This window comes from Leucopleurus acutus (genome assembly GCF_964270905.1).
Source record: "Leucopleurus acutus genome assembly, chromosome: 3".
Classification (NCBI taxonomy): Eukaryota; Metazoa; Chordata; class Mammalia; order Artiodactyla; family Delphinidae; genus Leucopleurus; species Leucopleurus acutus.
The window spans coordinates 51,980,413-52,002,137 of NC_139145.1; the positions used below are offsets into that span (position 1 = coordinate 51,980,413).

The 21,725-nt window shown below is 39.5% G+C and overlaps 1 pseudogene across 1 annotated transcript; it reads right to left on the reverse strand.

The window, feature by feature from the left end:
* Positions 1 to 481: 481 nt before the first annotated feature.
* LOC309959880 (eukaryotic translation initiation factor 3 subunit E-like) lies at positions 482 to 8,202 on the reverse strand (annotated as a pseudogene). Its single transcript has 2 exons — positions 8,108 to 8,202; positions 482 to 1,418 (listed from the first exon to the last, which is right to left on the reverse strand). The product of its transcript is annotated as a eukaryotic translation initiation factor 3 subunit E-like (transcript).
* Positions 8,203 to 21,725: the final 13,523 nt, after the last annotated feature.

Sequence of the window (21,725 nt, forward strand, 5' to 3'; positions counted from 1 at the left end):
AAAAAGATAAGAGAGACTTAGAAGACAGTTGGACAAAGAATGAGGAGACGTCGCCAGAGGGACCATAAGAACAGTATTGAGTCAATATCCAGGGAAAGGCCAGTCTCCATCTGAGCATGATCATATGTAGCTAGGGCCCAGGGACAGAAGCTACTGCCTTCAAACATGAAGTCTTATATGCTGCCTGGACTGAGGAGCTATGATGAGTTCCTTCCTTTGACAGAAGTTAGCATCTGGCACACTGTTCATCAAGCAGGAGTGATAGCCATTTATACCTTGACCCTTAAGATTGTTCTGTTCCCATCCAGCACACCCTACCTAGAACTGTCAAGTATTTTGTTTTAATGAAAAACAGCCAATTTTATTCAAATTCTCCAAAATTTATACTCATTATGTTGTTTCCAAAATGCTTCACGTTTATATAATGGTTTTATTATTTCACCTTTCTTTTATAGTTTTTATATTTTTTCTGTACAGTTCTTCAGTAGAAGCCAAAGTCCTGAGTTGCCCAGTTAAGAGCCTCTGGCCTACCATTCTGATTATGTTTCTTCTCAATATTCATGACCAACATCTGGCTTCTAAATGAAAGGCTTTTGGCCTTTTCAATCACTTGCTGATAGGATGAGACTACACTGTCACCCATAACCACATGACCTAATTTAGAATCAATCTTGGCATCCAGTCTTGCATTTCTAATCAAATTTACAATCCACCTTTCAGTTTCTTCTGGAGTCACGATCAGTTTATCTGCCAACATGTTAATGCTGATACACTGATGAATGCAACAAAAAGTCTCAAATACAAAGAGACGGGTATTTTCAATGGACTCCTCCGGACAAGCCACCGAGAAGAAATCATTCACTAGCACTGATTCATAGTCCTTCAGCTTTTTCTGAGCCCCATAAAAGTCAAAACTAACATATAAGCACTCAACAAACTCTGTAATGGGTTTTTTATATGTGTAAGACTCCTATTGAATAACTTTGACCAGATCATTTAGCACCTGCCGGCGTTTTCAAACATCTTTGTTTGTTATGACTGCTGTGGTCAAATAGCCGAGAATATGTGGACACATCATCTGAATTACATTAAGGTACTGTGGCTGGTAGAGGAAGAGATCAATAATGTTATCACGTCCTTTGGGGTGATTGAAGAAAACATAGAGACTAATGAATGAGCATGTTTGCTGCTGCAGAGACTAGAGTGGCAAACTCACAGACTTATTATCTATGGTCTCTTTTAGCTACATAAGGTCTGCCACGGCTGCATTCCAATTCTGCATTAAGATTTCAGAGACCAGTTTTCCCCAGAGTGAACTCAAAGCATTTCTGTCCATTGTGGGAACCAACACTCTAAAGAAGTAAAGATATTCTGCTGCTCCAGAGTAGTTTCCACATTTATATTGGAATTTTGCATACCTTTAGGGTGTATCTAAATATAGAATTGTCAAGTCTAAATCAGCCTGCTGGGACACTTGTATACCAAAGAAATAGACACTTAGAGGGGTGGTAGTGTAGAAGAAAAATCCCCCAACACATGGACTTACTAGGTGGGAATGAATGAAGTCATCTAGGGATTTCTCGTGTAGCTGACAGTCCAAAAAAACGTTATCCTCTATGATTTTCAGGATAATGACCCCCCAAACGTACCTACATCCTAATCCCTAGAATCTGTGAATATGCTGCTTTACACGGCAAAAGAGACTTTGCAGATGTGATTAAGTTTAGAATCTTGAGATGGAAAGATAACCCTGCAATATCCTGGAGGATCCAATGTAATTATAAGGGTCCTTATAACAAGGAGGTAGGAGGGTCAGAGTCAGAAAGCGAGCTTTGTCAATGCATGGAGAAGTTGGAGTGATGTAGGGCAGTGAACCAAAGAATGTGGGTAGCCTCTAAAACCTAAAGAAGGCAAGGAAATGGATTCTCTCCTAGAGCCTCCAGAGGGAAACAGCTTGTCAATAACACAGAATCTTGAACCTTTCTCTAAATCTACTAACTCAGATTATCTGCATTTGGGCCCAGACTTATGTATATTTTAACACTATCCGAGGCTATGCTATACAGCCAGTCTGTACTAGCCCATGCACAGCAGGTAGAAAAACACTGGATCTAAACTGACAAATGGGTCTCTGAGACCACTATCACATTCAGAAATGTTAATGTCCTTACCACATGAACACCAAGTGGTCACTCAGTTTCATAAGAACACTTAAAGGGATTATGATCTCATCACCTCTTGAATATTACTAACAACTTCCATTTATTGAACATATCCTAAGACAATCAGTGAGCTAATATTCTTATGCATTATCTCATTTAACTTCAGAGCAACCTTGTAAAATAATTATTAATGTTATAATTTACAACAACAGCAAAAAAGGTCTAGGAAAGTTAATTGTAACCACATGGAAAGTCAAAAGTATCGTTAACATGTAACTGGAATTGCTGTTTTTAATGCAACTGGGTTGGAGCAGACAGGATCTCAAACCAGTTCTATTCATTCCTACCAAGGTACCGATGTGAGGATTCCCTTCCACATGATCTCTCCTCCTACAGGTGTTCAGGAGACATCCTGTCATCAAAGCAACACCTTAGAATATACCTAGTGAGTAAGAGTTGTTTCCACACAGGGAAGGTAAAATAGAGCTGAGCAAAGTTTTGGCCCCAAAGAGCTGCAACTCTCATAGGACAAAGACCAGCACTCTGCTAGTGTTTCATTAGGAGGTCTTTACAAGATGTAATGAGGACAGCTGTATGGCATTGATGATTTACGACACTGGTCCAAATGCCTAATGTGATCCCATGATATCCATTAATGAGCTGACTCCCACCTTGTGATAGATGGTGTCTCTCTATTGGTAGTTGATGAGTCTTAGTGCCAGTTCCACAGCTCTCCCCCTGGTTCCCTTTGGTGTGTTGAGTCCCAGGCAGGCTAGCCTCCACCAATCTCCTCCCTCAACATTGTCTTTCCTCCACACATTAACTTCCAGCCCATGGAATTTTTATTTGGTCTTAGTGGGCAGTGCTGTGTGACTCCTACTTTATATTTCCAAACCTACTATTTCAGCATATACTTTGTGTTCTACTTCCTTCCAGACATTCTGGCCTTAGATTCTAAAAGCCAGACTCAAAATTCCTTTTCTCAAACTATTCTCTCAGCCTTGAATTTCAAAATCCTGACAGTATAAACTGGCAGTTGGCTGCATGAGGTTCAAGGACATGTAGGAGAGGGAAAAAAGAGAGCTATACATACAATATTGCAATATATTCTTCTTCTCCATAATCATAATCCCCAGGGTCAAACAGGCAATAAGAGATGAAGCCAAGAATTATTCTCACTTCTCTCTGATGTCAAAGTCTATACGACACCCAGTTCATCGTTGGGCATCTCTAGCTAGTGAACCCAAGCCTAAATCCCAGCAAATTTTACCATACGTCCTAGATCTGGGCTTATGAAACAGCTAAGTTCCTCCTTTTCCAGGACAGTCATTAAGATACTTGAAGATAATTATTTGGGCACCTGAGTCATTTTTGAGCTAAGTTACCACCCAGTTTATTCTACTCTTCTTCACAGACACGCTGTTTCTTATTTTTCATTATCCTGGACCTCGTTTTGAATGTGCACAATTTTGTGTGTGTGTGTCCCTCTTGACTTGTGACTTTCCTAAATAAGCTGCATCATCCCAATTAGTGAAGTCCAAAGTCAACTACAGAAACTTTTCTGATCTTGTTCCTGACACCACATTCCTAAAGCAAAGGATATTTGTACGATGCAGCATGTGTGCAGATTTCTACTTCATCTGTCTACGAGATACGTACAAGCTCAGGGAAGACATTTGGGATGAATTTAGGGTATGCCTCAATCTCTTGCTTCAGCCCAAAGAGCACTCACATGGCCAGCACATACCAAGGTTCATAAAAAGACTAGGAAAAAGGCTTGTGAATGTATTACACAGTAGTAGGTCTAGTCCTAGAGAGAATCTGAAGTCACCACAGGTGAGCCTTACTTCAGAAACCCCAAGCAAAAGATGGGGTGGGCAGTGAAAGGGGCAAGGAGCCTGTAGCTTATCTGCCAATAACTTGCTCTGGGATTTTGAACAATCGTTTCATCACTCTGGATTTTATTTTTCCCACAAGTAAAACAATACAGTTAGACTAGAGTGGTTTCCAAAAGTACTTGATTACACACTTTTATCAGAAAAACATTTCTGCACATGCACATGAAATTATGTCTATTTTATTTATTTATAAAGAATATACATTCAACCCCAATATATAATATATAGTATAAAACATAATACAAAATGTTTCTAAATAATTAGACTTCTAAAATGTAGTCAAAACCTTAATATATTTTCCTGTATCCCAGTGAGTCATCATAAGCATCTAGAACAGGAGTTAGCAAATTTTTTCTGTAAAGGACCAGATAGTAAACACTTCAGGCTTTGCAGTCCATATATACTCTGTCCTAAAGACTATTTTGTCTGATATTAGTATAGCCACTCCAGCTTTTATGGTTGCTGTTTGCATATTACATCTTTTTCCATCCTTTTACTTTTAACCTATTCATATCTTTGAATCTAAAGGTGTCTCCTGTAGACAGAATGTAGTTAGATCTTGTTTTCTAATCCAGTCTGACATCTCTGCCTTTTGACTGGATTGTTTAATCCATTCACATTTAATGTTATTATTGATATAGTTGAATTTATATGAGTTTTTTTTTCTATTTGTTTATATCCTTTTGTTCCTATATTCTTATTTTACTGCTTTCTTTTGCATTAAGTAAATGTTTGGTATTGTAACATTTTAGTTCCTTTATTTATTTATTTATTTTTTACCATATTTAGGGTTTCTTTTGTTGTTTGTTTAGTGGTTGCTCTAGGGCTTACTATATACATTTTAATTTATCACAACTTACTTCAGATTTATACTAATGTAATCAAAGTGAGATAGAAATGTTACTCCTATATAGCTCTATTCCCTCTTTCCCCTTTTTGTGCTATTATGTTATACATATTATATCATATCTGTTACAAATCTAATAATACTTTATTATAATTATTACCTTATATCATTTTACATCTATTAAAGAAACTGAGATACAGCATCCACTGCAACTACTCAACTCTGAAATTATTGCATTAAAAACAGCCTTGGGCAATATATATATGAATGAACATCACTGTGTTCCAATAAAACTTTATTTATGGACACTGAATTTCATGTAATTTTCATGCATTATAAAATATTCTTCTTTTGACTTTTTCCCTGTTATTAAAAAATGTAAAAACTAACTCACAGGCTATGCAAAAACAGGTAGGGGGCAGGCTTTGATTCAAGAATGCAGTTTGCCAATCACCTGACTTTCAGCAATGATTTTCCAAACTCTTTTATGTGGCACCTTGGGGTTAACAGACATGCCTCCGGGCCTGCCATGGTGGCAAAGGTAAGATCAGAGACTGGGCTTCAGCATCCTACCTCCATTTCAAGAAGAACAGTTCTGCTTATATTCTGCTTATTTTTTCCAAACTGAAAAGATTCTGTTTAACAAAGTGTCCCTGGAAGGAAGAAGGAAGGAAGGAAGAGGGGGAGCAGGGGAGCAGGATAGAAAAAAGGAAAGATAATCTCAAATGTTCTTTCTAGCTTTGAAATTCTATTACATTCATCTAAAATTGTACAAAATCATCAGCGACACTGGAACTATACTTCAGTTAACCTTGAAATCTAAACATTTGATATTATGCTGTATTTTCATTATTCTATTAAGTATTTCTATTAAGTTTTTCCTGAGTTTTGTAATCAAAGTCCTTTTCTGAAAATGGAACGAGCATTAAAGGAAAGGGAACGTTCTACACCTGGGCCTAAAGAACCAGAAGAGAGATCTTTTAGCACTGTCTTGTGTCCATAATTAGTGATAACAGCAACCCTGCTAAGTATTGGGGACATCTAAAAAGCCCAAGGCATCAGGGTGAAATGCATGGAACAAAGAACTTGAGGTAGTGACAGGGTTTGTCATTCCTTTTTCATACTGATCTGCTCTATTCAAATAAGTCTTCTACAAACAAGAATCCCTTACAAAGAAAAGTTCTTCCTTCCTCCTCTTTATCAAAATGCTACCCACTCTTTGAGAAAAAGTTGATCATCTTGAGTTCACCATAATAATTTCTTCTCTGCATAATTAGAGAAGTGAAGATTACTGGTTTTATTTATTTTTTCACATTCAGTTCCTTTATTAGCTTAGATAGCCAAAGGTTATTTGGAGAGATTTTTTTTTTTTCTTTTTGCGGTATGCAGGCCTCTCACTGTTGTGGCCTCTCCCATTGCGGAGCACAGGCTCCGGATGCGCAGACTCAGCAGCCATGGCTCAGGGGCCTAGCCACTTCGCGGCATGTGGGATCTTCCCGGACCGGGGCATGAACCCACGTCCCCTGCATCGGCAGGCGGACTCTCAACCACTGCGCCACCAGGGAAGCCCATTTGGAGAGGTTTTTAAGGTAAGATGACTGGTTTTAACATCAGGTATAAGTCTCAACTCTGCTCTTTACTAGCTGTGTAACACTGGGTACATCAGTTAACCTTCTCTCCTAAGTGCTTCTGCCACCACTTATCAATGAATGGAATTCCACACACCTAAGCATCGTAGCTTCCCCTATGATTGAACTAAGCAAAGTCACCTCCCCTCAAAAGTTAGAATTGGAGGCATAAGCCACAAAACAAACATTAAATTAGTCTTCGTCAAAATTAAAAAGCTTTTATGTGTCAAAGGTGTAAAAAATTAATAAACTAAAACCTCAATTGAATGGAGTTGGGAGACCAGAAGGGGGAGCTCTCGTGCCCTGCAACAATAGCAGAGACCAACACAAAGTAGAAAGACTCTTCTTTCCTGGCAACAACTCAGTCAATGAAAATCCATGGACTCTTTGTTTACTACAGCCCTCCCAACTTCCCTTTCCCCTCTATAAAAGAGTTCTTCTCTCCTTGCTGTGTAGGGACTTGCATGTGGCTAGCTAGCCATGGTTGCAGGCCCCAAATTGCAATTCTAATCCCAAGTAAGTCCATTTTTACTGGAGAAATAGCTGGCCGTCTGTTTATTTGAGGTCAACATTTTGGTGGCACATACAGGAATTTAGAGGGGACCCCCCAATGACTCCAGAGCTGGTGAGAAGCAGGTGCAGCACCCACACTGAGCCCACTGTTGCTCATTGCTTTTCTCCCTGACCGCGGAGTTCAAACGTATGTCTTTCTCCTGGATCCAAGCTTCCCCGCTCTTTGGATCTTGAAGTTCTCTAGGGTTTGTTTGAGATCTGTTTGAAGGTTTCAACTTTTCTAGTTAAGGCCTTGTTCTATCTGCGAGTGCTCATTTAGCACTTCGATCTGATTTGAAATCAGATTGTTCCAGTTGGGACTGGTTCAGCCTTTGGCCATATATATATATATATATATATATATTTGTAATGAGGGCTGTTCTATGGGAACTGAGCTGAGAAGGCTTCAGCTAGGTTCCTCTAGGACCAGACTGTTCTCTTAGAAATGGCTGGTATTAGGCCTACAGGTTGGTAGAGATATCTAAACTGTTTGAGCTATAAGCTGTTTGAGCTGAAAACTGTTTAGGTGGTTTGAAAATTATTCTGAAATAATTTTCAGAATAATAATAAATAAAATAATAATAAATCATAAAAGAAATTAATAAAAAGAAAATTATTCTTTTTCTAGAGGAAAAGTTATAAGAATGGGACTGCAGTTATCTAAGTATTTTGAGGGCACTCCCCTACAGGGATTTGAGCTGATTTTATGTTTAAAAACCACGGTCTTTCCTCAAGTGCGTTTCCAACTAAAGAAGCCAACATAACCAAAGGCAATTTAGAATATCAGTGGCCATTAAGAGGAATTTTGAAATCCCCAGACTTACTCTTCTTAAAAATAAACTGGACTACCATAGTTCTAAAATGTCTCAAACTAAATAGAATGTCTATTTCGATTTGTATTTTGAGGATTCCAAACTTTATCAGAAGGCTAAAATTGCCTTTCTGCAAAATAAGATTTTAAGATTAACTGATGCAAAGAAAGGATTAAAGAAAGTGAAAATGGCCCCAAAAGCCACAGACCCTTCCTCCTTGGCTCCTTCGCCCCTGGTTCTTTCTCCAGGGCCGTCGTGTCTCTCCCTCCATTCCTTGTGCCCAAGCCCTGCCTCTGGCGCCATCCTCCTCCTTTCTTTCTAGGCCACCTACAGCCCTATACCCTCAGTTTCCCCATCGAATTCTCTCACTGAACTTCCTTTTTTCTCAGAAACTGACCTCACTTCCTTTGCCTCTGAACTTATCAGAATGTATCCCTTTAAAATTAAGCTTTCTGAGGATCCAGAGACTAACCCTTAATTTCTTATATTTCCTGGACTAAAGCTAAACTGTAAGCCACAGTCAAAGATCTTCCCAAAGCAACTGAAGATCCTCGCCGATTTGCTGAGAAATTTAATGCAGTCATTCAGACCTATCAACCTAGTTTCTGACTTATGTCAGCTAGTTCATATGCTTGTCAATGAAGGCCAGCCAGCATTGGATGAAAATCACTAATTGGGAACATTCTGAAAAGTCTCTAAAATTACAACTGGGAGACCAGCCTGCTAACTTATCATACGATTAGGCTCAGGCAATGGGTGGGAGACTTCATCCAGTAATTTTTAGGGTGTTTCCAAAGCCTACTGATTGGTACAAAATTCAAGATTGCACATAAATTCTGATGAATCTTGTCGTGACTATTACAATCAACTTCAGATTATTTTTAAAGAAAATTCTGGTCTTCCTTCAGATGTTGATTCCACCCAGGTAGCTTTTATTTTTTTTATTTTTTTTGAGTTTGGTGATGACTTTTATTTTATTTTTTTTACACCTTTATTAGAGTATAATTGCTTTACAATGGTGTGTTAGTTTCTGCTTTATAACAAAGTGAATCAGTTATACATATACATACGTTCCCATATCTCTTCCCTCTTGCGTCTTCCTCCCTCCCACCCTCCCTATCCCACCCCTCCAGGCGGTCACAAACCACTGAGCTGATCTCCCTGTGCTATGCGGCTGCTTCCCACTAGCTAGCTACCTTACATTTGGTAGTGTATGTATGTCCGTGCCTCTCTCTCGCTTTGTCACAGCTTACCCTTCCCCCTCCCCATATCCTCAAGTCCATTCTCTAGTAGATCTGTGTCTTTATTCCTGTCTTACCCCTAGGTTCTTCATGACATTCTTTTTTCTTAAATTCCATATATATGTGTTAGCATACGGTATTTCTCTTTCTCTTTCTGACTTACTTCACTCTGTATGACAGACTCTAAGTCTATCCACCTCATTGCAAATAGCTCAATTTCATTTCTTTTGATGGCTGAGTAATATTCCATTGTATATATGAGCCACATCTTCTTTATCCATTCATCCGATGATGGACACTTAGGTTGTTTCCATCTCCGGGCTATTGTAAATAGAGCTGCAATGAGCAGCTCATACAGCTCAATAACAAAAAACCAAACAACCCAATCCAAAAATGGGCAGAAGACCTAAATAGACATTTCTCCAAAGAAGATATACAGACTGCCAACAAACACATGAAAGAATGCTCAACATCATTAATCATTAGAGAAATGCAAATCAAAACTACAATGAGATATCATCTCACACCAGTCAGAATGGCCATCATCAAAAAATCTAGAAACAATAAATGCTGGAGAGGGTGTGGAGAAAAGGGAGCCCTCCTGCACTGTTGGTGGAAATGTAAATTGATACAGCCACTGTGGAGAACAGTATGGAGGATCCTTAAAAACCTACAAATAGAACTACCATATGACCCAGCAATCCCACTACTGGGCATATACCCTGAGAAAACCATAATTCAAAAAGAGTCATGCACCCAGGTAGCTTTTAACTTTACGTCAAAATGGGTTATTCATGGGCTGAACCAGGACCTTGCGCTTCTAGTAAAAAGAACCAGGATGGAATGGGAAACTATGTGCACTCCAGATTTAGTTAATCTGACAGACCAGGTCTCTCTCACTGTGGATGAATCACCTCAAAGGAAGACAGCTAAAATTCTCTATTTTCTTTTTAGGATTTTTTTAAATTGAAGTATAGCTGATTTACAATGTTGTGTCAGTTTCTAGCATAGAGCAAAGTGATTAAGTTATACATATATGTATATATATATATTCTTTTCATTATAGGTTATTACAAGTTATCAAACATAGTTCCCTGTGCTATATGGTAGGATCTTGTTGTTTACCTATTTTATATAGAGTAGTTTATATCTACTAATCCCAAACTCCTAATTTATCCCCCCTTTTCCCCTTTGGTAACCATAAGTTTGTTCTCTATGTCTGTGAGTCTGTTTCCGTTTTGTAAATAAGTTGTTTGTATCATATTTTGGATTCCACATATAAGTGATATCATACGGTATTTGTCTTTCTTTGTCTGACTTACTTCACTTAGTATGATAATCTCCAGGTTCATCCATGTTGCTGCAAATGACAGTATTTCATTCTTTTTTAGGGCTGAGTAGTATTTCATTATATATATTATACATATTATATGTATTATTACATATATTATAAATTATATATACATATTGTATATGTATATATATTATATATGCATGTGTGTATATATATACACCACACCTTCTTTATGCATCCATCAGGACAGATAAAATTCTTAACCTTCAACTTCAGCAAATGAAGGTCCCTAAAAAATATCGAAACCCTCTTGGTTTCTGCTATTATTGCAAAGAGCCGGAACAATGGAAAAAAAGATTGTTACAAGTTTAAGCACTTCAGGTGCCTTCAGCCTTTCTAACATCCTCCCAGTTTTAAATGACAGGGCTTTCCCCATTCCCTTCTATTCATCAGCTTGGAAAAACATTTTTCCAGATTAGGGATGAATCTCTTCCAGTTCTAACTGACACCAAAGCCACACTCTTGGTGCTCAACCCCACTATAATAAAGCAGCCCCTGCCTTGGAGTACTAAAATAACTCAAATACAGAGGATCTCTAATGAACCTTAAGAGGTTCCTGTCCATGAACCTGTTGTCTTTTGTTTAGGTCCCTTGAGAGATACATACCCTTCTCTCTTTAGTCCTGCTGCCCTTATCCATTTATAGGCAAAGACTTCTTAGAGAAATATCATGCTGGAATTTCTTTCTCCCAAACAGGGAAAATAAGTCTAGAATTTGACAGTAAAAAATCAAAGCAGCCAACCAGATGAATTAAATGATGCTTTTACATCTTTATTTTCTCCATTTCTGACTATACTAGAGCTCATTCTGGAAACACTGACCACGTGTCTCTATTGAATTAACAACTACCTTTCTTATGGGCAAAATCTCCAACTGATATTGGCAAAATTCATAGCACATCTCCCATCAAGATTCAGATAGATCCCTCAAAAGCTCTCCCCAGAATGAATCAATGCCCTATGAGTTAAGAAGCCCTTCAAAGCATAAAGCCCATAGTAGAAGATTATAAGGCTCAAGACCTCATTATCCTTGGTACTAGTCCCTGTAATACTCCCACAACAGTGGGAAAACCTAAGGGCCAGGAGTGCAGGTTTGTTCAGGACCTCTGAGCTATAAACATTGTTATCCCTTGATACCCTGTTGTTCCTAACCTTCATATGTTATTAGCATCCATTCCCACTGTAAGAAAATTCCTTACTATAATTGATGTATGCAGTGCATTCTTTAGTATTCCAGTTGATGAAGGTAGTCAATACCTTTTTGCCTTCACTTGGGAAGAAAAACAATTCACCTGGACAGTAACACCTCAGGGTTTTACTGAGAGTCCTTATCTCTCACAAATCCTGAAGGCTGATCTGGATGAAATAAAGTTCCCTAGAGGTTCTACTTTTTGTAATATGTGGATGATTTACTTCTTCACTCTCGTTCTCAAGCCTTCTCACAGAGACAGTATCCACTTTGTAAAGCTTTCAGCCTTAAAGGGACATAAGATCACCAAGGAATAGTTGCAGTTTGCCCAAACCTAGGTTTTATATTTATGGCATCTGCTATCAGAACAAGGACTTCACCTAGATCCAGATAGCATGGTGTTCTAAGTCTCCCAAACCCCCAAACTAAGCACCAACTGTGAAGTTTTCTCAGGCTCGTTGGTTATTGCTGGAACTGGATTCCAAATTTCTCTCTTATGGCCAAACCTCTGTGTGTTTTACTGAAGAATAAGAATGCCAATACAATTTTATGATAAGAATCAGTGACATCACCTTTAAGGCTTTAAAGAAGAGTTTGGTGAATCCACCTGCCCTTGAGCATGCCAATTATCAGATTACCTTTTTCCTTTTTGTATATAAATAAAAAGAATTGGAATGCCCTTGGGATACTCATCAAAAACACGGGGACCAAAGACAAAATGGAAAATCAAGGAGGTTTGTGCCTGAGATCATGTTGATGTGAAACCATGGATGGCCACCTTGTGCCAGATACACCAGAAATACATCTACACGTGGAACAACTCCTACAGAACACCTACTGAATGCTGGCAGAAGATCTCAGACCTCCCAAAAGGCAAGAAACTCCCCACATACCTGGGTAGGGCAAAAGAAAAAATAATAAACAGAGACAGAAGGATAGGGACTGAACCTGCACCAGTGGGAGGGAGCTGTGAAGGAGGAAAGGTTTCCACACACTAGGAAGCCCCTTCCCGGGCGGAGACTGCGGGTGGCGGACGGGGAAGCTTCGGGGCCGCGGAGGATAGCACAGCAACAGGGGTGCGGAGGGCAAAGCGGGGAGATTCCCGCACAGAGGATCGGTGCCGACCGGCTCACCAGCCCAAGAGGCTTGTCTGCTCACAAGCCGGGGCGGGCGGGGCTGCGAGCTGAGGCTCAAGCGCGTCAGTAGGAGCGCAGGGAGAGGACTGGGGTTGGCGGCTTTGTTTCCTGGTGAGCAAGGAGAGGGGATTAAGAGCGCTGCTTAAAGGAGCTCCAGAGACGGGCGCGAGCCGTGGCTAAAAGCGTGGACCACAGAGACGGGCATGAGACGCTAAGGCTGCTGCTGGCTCCACCAAGAAGCCTGTGTGCGAGCACAGGTCACTATCCACACCCCCCTTCCGGGGAGCCTGTGCAGCCCGCCACTGCCAGTGTCCCGGGATCCAGGGACAACTTCCCCGGGAGAACGCACGGCACGCCTCAGGCTGGTACAACGTCACGCCGGCCTCTGCCACCGCAGGGTCGCCCTGCATCCGCATCCCTCCCTCCCCCCAGCCTGAGTGAGCCAGAGCCCCCGAAGCAGCGGCTCCTTTAACCCCGTCCTGTCTGAGCAAAGAACAGACGCCCTCTGGCGCCCTACATGCAGAGGCGGGGCCAAATCCAAAGCTGAGCCCCGGGAGCTGTGAGAACGAAGAAGAGAAAGGGAAATCTCTCCCAGTAGCCTCAGAAGCAGCGGATTAAATCTCCACAATCAACTTGATGTACCCTGCATCTGTGGAATACATGAATACACAACCAATCATTCCAAACTGAGGAGGTGGACTTTGAGAGCAAGATTTATGATTTTCCCCCCTTTTCCTCTTTTTGTGAGTGTGTATGTGAATGCTTCTGTGTGAGATTTTGTCTGTATAGCTTTGCTTCCACCATTTGTCCTAGGGTCCTATCCGTACGTTTTTTTTTTTTCCTTAAAAAAAATTTTTTTTCTGTAATAATTATTTTTTATTTTAATAACTTTATTTTATTTTACCTTACTTTATTTTACTTTACTTTATCTTCTTTCTTTTTCTTTCCTTCTTCCCTCCTTCCTTCCTCCCTCCCTCCCTTTTCTTTCTTTCTTTCTTTCTTTCTTTCTTTCTTTCTTTCTTTCTTTCCTTCCTTCCTTCCTTTCTTTCTTTCTTTCTTTCTTCTTTCTTCTTTTTCTCCCTTTTATTCTGAGCCATGTAGATGAAAGGCTCTTGGTGCTGCAGCCAGGAGTCAGTGCTGTGCCTCTGAGGTGGGAGAGCCAACTTCAGGACACTGGTCCACAAGAGATCTCCCAGCTCCACATAATATCAAATGGCGAAAATCTCTCAGAGATCTCCACCTCAACACCAGCACCCAGCTTCACTCAACGACCAGCAAGCTACAGTGCTGGACACCCTATGCCAAACAACTAGCAAGACAGGAACACAATCCCACCCATTAGCAGAGAGGCTGCCTAAAATAATAATAAGTCCACAGACACCCCAAAACACACCACCAGATGTGGACCTGCCCACCAGAAAGACAAGATCCAGCCTCATCCACCAGAACATAGGCACTAGTCCCCTCTACCAGGAAGCCTACACAACCCACTGAACCAACCTTAGCCACTGGGAACAGACACCAAAAACAACGGGAACTACGAACCTGCAGCATGCAAAAAGGAGACCCCAAACACAGTAAGATAAACAAAATGAGAAGACAGAAAAACACACAGCAGATGAAGGAACAAAATAAAAACCCACCAGACGTAACAAATGAAGAGGAAATAGGCAGTCTACCTGAAAAAGAATTCAGAATAATGATAGTAAAGATGATCCAAAATCTTGGAAATAGAATAGACAAAATGCAAGAAACATTTAACAAGGACCTAGAAGAACTAAAGATGAAACAAGCTATGATGAACAACACAATAAATGAAATTAAAAGTACTCTAGATGGGATCAATAGCAGAATAACTGAGGCAGAAGAACGGATAAGTGACCTGGAAGATAAAATAGTGGAAATAACTACTGCAGAGCAGAATAAAGAAAAAAAATGAAAAGTACTGAGGACAGTCTCAGAGACCTCTGGCACAACATTAAACGCACCAACAGTCGAATTATAGGGGTTCCAGAAGAAGAAGAGAAAAAGAAAGGGACTGAGAAAATATTTGAAGAGATTATAGTTGAAAATTTCCCTAATATGGGAAAGGAAATAGTCAATTAAGTCCAGGAAGCACAGAGAGTCCCATACAGGATAAATCCAAGGAGAAATACACCAAGACACATATTAATCAAACTGTCAAAAATTAAATACAAAGAAAACATATTAAAAGCAGCAAGAGAAAAATAACACACAAGGGAATCCCCATAAGGTTAACAGCTGATCTTTCAGCAGAAGCTATGCAAGCCAGAAGGGACTGGCAGGACATATTTAAAGTGATGAAGGAGAAAAACCTACAACCAAGATTACTCTAACCATCAAGGATCTCATTCAGGTTTGATGGAGAAATTTAAACCTTTACAGACAAGCAGAAGCTGAGAGAGTTCAGCACCACCAAACCAGCTTTACAACAAATGCTAAAGGAACTTCTCTAGGCAAGAAACACAAGAGAAGGAAAAGACCTACAATAACAAACCCAAAACAATTAAGAAAATGGGAATAGGAACATACATATTGATAATTACCTTAAATGTAAATGGATTAAATGCTCCCACCAAAAGACACAGACTGGCTGAAAGGATACACAAACAAAACCCATATATATGCTGTCTTCAGACCTATGGACACATACAGACTGAAAGTGAGGGGATAGAAAAAGATATTCCATGCAAATGGAAACTAAAAGAAAGCTGGAGTAGCAATTCTCATATCAGACAAAATAGACTTTAAAATAAAGACTATTACAAGAGACAAGGAAGGACACTACATAATGATCAAGGGATCGATCCAAGAAGAAGATATACCAATTGTAAATATTTATGCGCCCAACATAGGAGCACCTCAATACATAAGGAAAATACTAACAGCCATAAAAGGGGAAATTGACAGTAACACATTCATAGTAAGGGACTTTAACACCCCACTTTCACCAATGGACAGATCATCCAAAATGTAAATAAATAAGGAAACACAAGCTTTAATTGATACATTAAACAAGATGGACTTAACTGATATTTATAGAACATTCCATCTCAAAACAACAGAATACACATTTTTCTCAAGTGCTCATGGAACATCCTCCAGGATAGATCATATCTTGGGTCACAAATCAAGCCTTGGTAAATTTAAGAATATTGAAATTGTATCAAGTATCTTTTCTGACCACAATGCTATGAGACTAGATATCAATTACAGGAAAAGATCTGTAAAAAATACAAACACATGGAGGCTGAACAATACACTACTTAATAAGGAGGTGATCACTGAAGAAATCAAAGAGGAAATCAAAAAATACCTAGAAACAAATGACAATGGAGACACGACAACCCAAAACCTATGGGATGCAGCAAAAGCAGTTCTAAGAGGGAAGTTTATAGCAATACAATCCCACCTTAAGAAACAGGCAACATCTCCTATAAACAACCTAACCTTGCACCTAAAGCAATTAGAGGAAGAAGAACAAAAAAACCCAAATTTAGCAGAAGGAAAGAAATCATAAAAACCCGATCAGCAATAAATGAAAAAGAAATGAAGAAAATGATAGCAAAGATCAATAAAGCTAAAAGCTGGTTCTTTGAGAAGATAAACAAAATTGATAAACCATTAGCCAGACTCATAAAGAAAAAAAGGGAGAACGCTCAAATCAATAGAATTAGAAATGAAAAAGGAGAAGTAACAACTGACACTGGAGAAATACAAAAGATCATGAGAGATTACTACAAGCAACTCTATGCCAATAAAATGGACAACCTGGAAGAAATGGACAAATTCTTAGAAATGCACAACCTGCCAAGCCTGAATCAGGAAGAAATAGAAAATATGAACAGACCAATCACAAGCACTGAAATTGAAACTGTGATTAAAAATCTTCCAACAAACAAAAGCCCAGGACCAGATGGCTTCACAGGCGAATTCTATCAAACATTTAGAGAAGAGCTAACACCTATCCTTCTCAAACTCTTCCAAAATATAGCAGAGGGAGGAACACTCCGAAACTCATTCTGCGAGGCCACCATCACCTTGATACCAAAACCAGACAAGGATGTCACAAAGAAAAAAAACTACAGGCCAATATCGCTGATGAACATAGATGCAAAAATCCTCAACAAAATACAAGCAAACAGAATCCAACAGCACATTAAAAGGATCATACACCATGATCAAGTGGGGTTTATTCCAGGAATGCAAGGATTCTTCAATATACGCAAATCAATCAACGTGATACACCATATTAACAAATTGAAGGATAAAAACCATATGATCATCTCAATAGAGGCAGAGAAAGCTTTTGACAAAATTCAACACCCATTTATGATAAAAACCCTGCAGAAAGTAGGCACAGAGGGAACTTTCCTCAACATAATAAAGGCCATATATGACAAATCCACAACGAACATCGTCCTCAATGGTGAAAAACTGAAAACATTTCCACCAAGATCAGGAACAAGACAAGGTTGCCCACTCTCACCACTCTTATTCAACATAGTTTTGGAAGTTTTAGCCACAGCAATCAGAGAAGAAAGGGAAATAAAAGGAATCCAAATCGGAAAAGAAGTAAAGCTGTCACTGTTTGCAGATGACATGATACTATATAGAGAGAATCCTAAAGATGCTACCAGAAAACTACTAGAGCTAATCAATGAATTTGGTAAAGTAGCAGGATACAAAATTAATGCACAGAAATCTCTGGCATTCCTATACACTAATGATGAAAAATCTGAAAGTGAAATCAAGAAAACACTCCCATTTACCATTGCAACAAAAAGAATAAAATATCTAGGAATAAACCTACCTAAGGAGACAAAAGACCTGTATGCAGAAAATTATAAGACACTGATGAAAGAAATTAAAGATGATACAAATAGATGGAGAGATATGTTCTTGGATTGAGAATCAACATTGTGAAAATGACTCCACTACCCAAAGCAATCTACAGATTCAATGCAATGCCTATCAAGATACCACTGGCATTTTTCACAGAACTAGAACAAAAAATTTCACAATTTGTATGGAAACACAAAGGACCCCGAATAGCCAAAGCAATCTTGAGAACGAAAAACGGAGCTGGAGGAAGCAGGCTCCCTGAATTCAGACTATTCTACAAAGCTACAGTAATGAAGACAGTATGGTACTGGCACAAAAACAGAAATATAGATCAATGGAACAGGATAGAAAGTCCAGAGATAAACCCACACACATATGGTCACCTTATCTTTGATAAAGGAGGCAGGAATGTACAGTGGAGAAAGGACAGCCTCTTCAATAAGTGGTGCCGGGAAAACTGGACAGGTACATGTTAAAGTATGAGATTAGATTACTCCCTAAAAGCATACACAAAAATAAGCTCAAAATGGATTAAAGACCTAAATGTAAGGGCAGAAACTATCAAACTCTTAGAGGAAAACATAGGCAGAACACTGTATGACATAAATCACAGCAAGATCCTTTTTGACCCACATCCTAGAGAAATGGAAATAAAAACAAAAATAAACAAATGGGACCTAATGAAACTTCAAAGCTTTTGCACAGCAAAGGAAACCATAAACAAGACCAAAAGACAACCCTCAGAATGGGAGAAAATATTTGCAAATGAAGCAACTCACAAAGGATAAATCTCCAAGATCTACAAGCAGCTCATGCAGCTCAATAACAAAAAAACAAACAACCCAATCCAAAAATGGGCAGATGACCTAAATAGACATTTCTCCAAAGAAGATATACAGACTGCCAACAAACACATGAAAGAATGCTCAACATCACTAATCATTAGAGAAATGCAAATCAAAACTACAATGAGATATCATCTCACACCAGTCAGAATGGCCATCATCAAAAAATCTAGAAACAATAAATGCTGGAGAGGGTGTGGAGAAAAGGGAACACTCTTGCACTGCTGGTGGGAATGTGAATTGGTTCAGCCACTATGGAGAACAGTATGGAGGTTCCTTAAAAAACTACAAATAGAACTACCATATGACCCAGCAATCCCAGTACTGGGCATATACCCTGAGAAAACCATAATTCACAAAGAGTCATGTACCAAAATGTTCTTTGCAGCTCTATTTACAATAGCCCGGTGATGGAAACAACCTAAGTGTCCACCATCGGATGAATGGATAAAGAAGATGTGGCACATATATACAATGGAATATTACTCAGCCATAAAAAGAACCGAAATTGAGCTATTTGTAATGAGGTTGATAAACCTAGAGTCTGTCATACAGAGTGAAGTAAGTCAGAAGGAGAAAGACAAATACCGTATGCTAACACATATATATGGAATTTAAGAAAAAAAATGTCATGAAGAACCTAGGGGTAAGACAGGAATAAAGTCACAGATCTACTAGAGAACGGACTTGAGGATATGGGGAGAGGGAAGGGTAGGCTGTGACAAAGCAAGAGAGATTCATGGACATATATACACTATCAAACGTAAAATAGATAGCTAGTGGGAAGCAGCCGCATAGCACAGGGAGATCAGCTCAGTGCTTTGTGACCACCTAGAGGGGTGGGATAGGGAGGGTGGGAGGGAGGGAGAAGCAAGAGGGAAGAGATATGGGAACGTATGTATATGTATAACTGATTCACTTTGTTATAAAGCAGAAACTAACACACCATTGTAAAGCAATTATACTCCAATAAAGATGTTAAAAAAAAAAAAAAAACACGGGGACCACTATCGACCCATAAGAAACAACTGGACCCTGTGGAATGGCGATAACCCCCTTGCCCTAGAGCCATCACTGCCACTGCCCTTTTGCTTAAGACCACTGAGAAAATCTTTGTGTGATCTCCTTTAACCATTTTTGTACCTTATGCAGTAGAAGGCTCCTAAAGTCCCATTACACTCAATATTTCATAACCAGTCACCTCACTTCCTATGAAGTCCTTTTTTCAAACTGATGCTCACATAATTCTTTCAATAATAACATTGTACTAACATTGACCCTGCTACTCTTCTCCCCTTTGTCACCAATAATGTCCCTCACAACTGCTTAATGCTGATGGATCACTTCCTTATTCCTAACGATGACCTGCAGGAAATACCTTTTGGTAACACTGACTTTTCATGATTTACTGACGGTTGTTATTTAAAAATATGACAATGATAATTAATATGGTATTGCCACTCCTTTTGATATTCTTGAGACAGCATCTTTACCTATGGCTACTTCAGCCCAACAGGTTGAATTATATGCTTTTACATGCCCTTTCACTTTAGTTAAGGGCAAAACTGCCAATATTTTACTTACAGTAGATATGCTTTTGGAGCAGCGCATGGTTTTGGAATGTTGTGAGAACAATATGGCTTCCTTACTTCCAACAGAAATAAAATTTTAAATGGCCCCTATGTTCAAGAATTTTTAGATACAATACTTTTACCTGCCACTTTTGCTATTATGAAGATTCCAAGGCATTCTAAATTTGGATCTCTGGAAGCTAAAGGAAATCACCTAGCTGATGTTTCTGCAAAGAATGCTGACCTTAAAGGGACCAACAGCAGCCAAAACTCTGCAATGGTCCAGAGGGATATTTCCCCAAATGATAACTTAGAAAAATTGACTAGAAAACCCAACAATTGGCCTCAGAAAAGAAAAAAACAAGATTGGAAATTCAACGACTTTTGGTTTGATACAAAGAAAAAGCTCTGGTTTGGGCCAGATAACAATTCAGTCCTGCTGGAGACTCTAAAATTACCACTTCTAATCACTCTACATGCATTAAACCATTGGTCTACTGACAAAATAATAGCATTCATGAATCAATATTGGTAGGGAAACATGACAAAGCCGCAAAAACTGCCTTCCTTACTTGTCCCACTTGTCCAAAGTACAACCCAGGGAAGCATGTTGGTACTGCTTCCTGACATGCTACACTGCCTAATGGACCATTCATGGTCTGGCAAATGGATTTCATACAACTTCCTCCATCTCACAGATATAAATATGTGTTAGTCATGGTCTGTATGCTTTCACACTGGACTGAAGCCTTCCCTTGCAAATAGACTACTGCCTCTTCTGGGGTTAAAGTCCTTTTGGAAAAGATTATCCTTAACTGAAGAACTCCTCTTAAACTCTATAGTGTTCAAGGAACCTATTTTACTGGTCATGTATTCAACAAGTCAACATTATTTGACCGGTTTTACACTTCCACTGTGCCCTCAGTCCTCTGGTTTAGCTGAACACAATAATGTCATTTTTAAGACTCAGTGGGCAAAATTTTTAAAGACCCTCCAAATACCTTGACCAAAAGCATTGCCATTGGTCCTTCTAAATCTTAGATCCACCTCTTTTGGAACTCATAAGCTCTCGCCCTTTGAGATAGTCATAGGACATCCAATGCACTTGGTCCCTGCCTCTTGTGACCTACAACTGATAAAAGGAGAGATACTCCACTGTTGCAAACGTCTAATTGCTTCTATTAAAAATAATCACGTTCGGGCTTCCCTGGTGGTGCAGTGGTTGAGAGTCCGCCTGCCGATGCAGGGTACACGGGTTCGTGCCCCGGTCCAGGAAGATCCCACATGCCGCAGAGCGGCTGGGCCCGTGAGCCATGGCCGCTGAGCCTGCGCGTCCGGAGCCTGTGCTCCGCAACGGGAGAGGCCACGACAGTGAGAGGCCCACGTACCGCAAAAAAAAAAAAAAAAAAAAAATCATGTTCTAGTAGAGCAGTCTTTTCAGAGTGCACTCTCAGGAGATAAAGACCTTAAGTATCACACCTTGCAACCTGGAGATTTCATCTATTGGAAAAAACATCTCCGGAAAGACTCTCTTCAACCTCACTGGAAAGGCCCTTATCAGGTCCTGCTAACAACCCTCACGCCTCCAAATTCCAGGGAATAGACTCTTGGATTCACACCTTAAG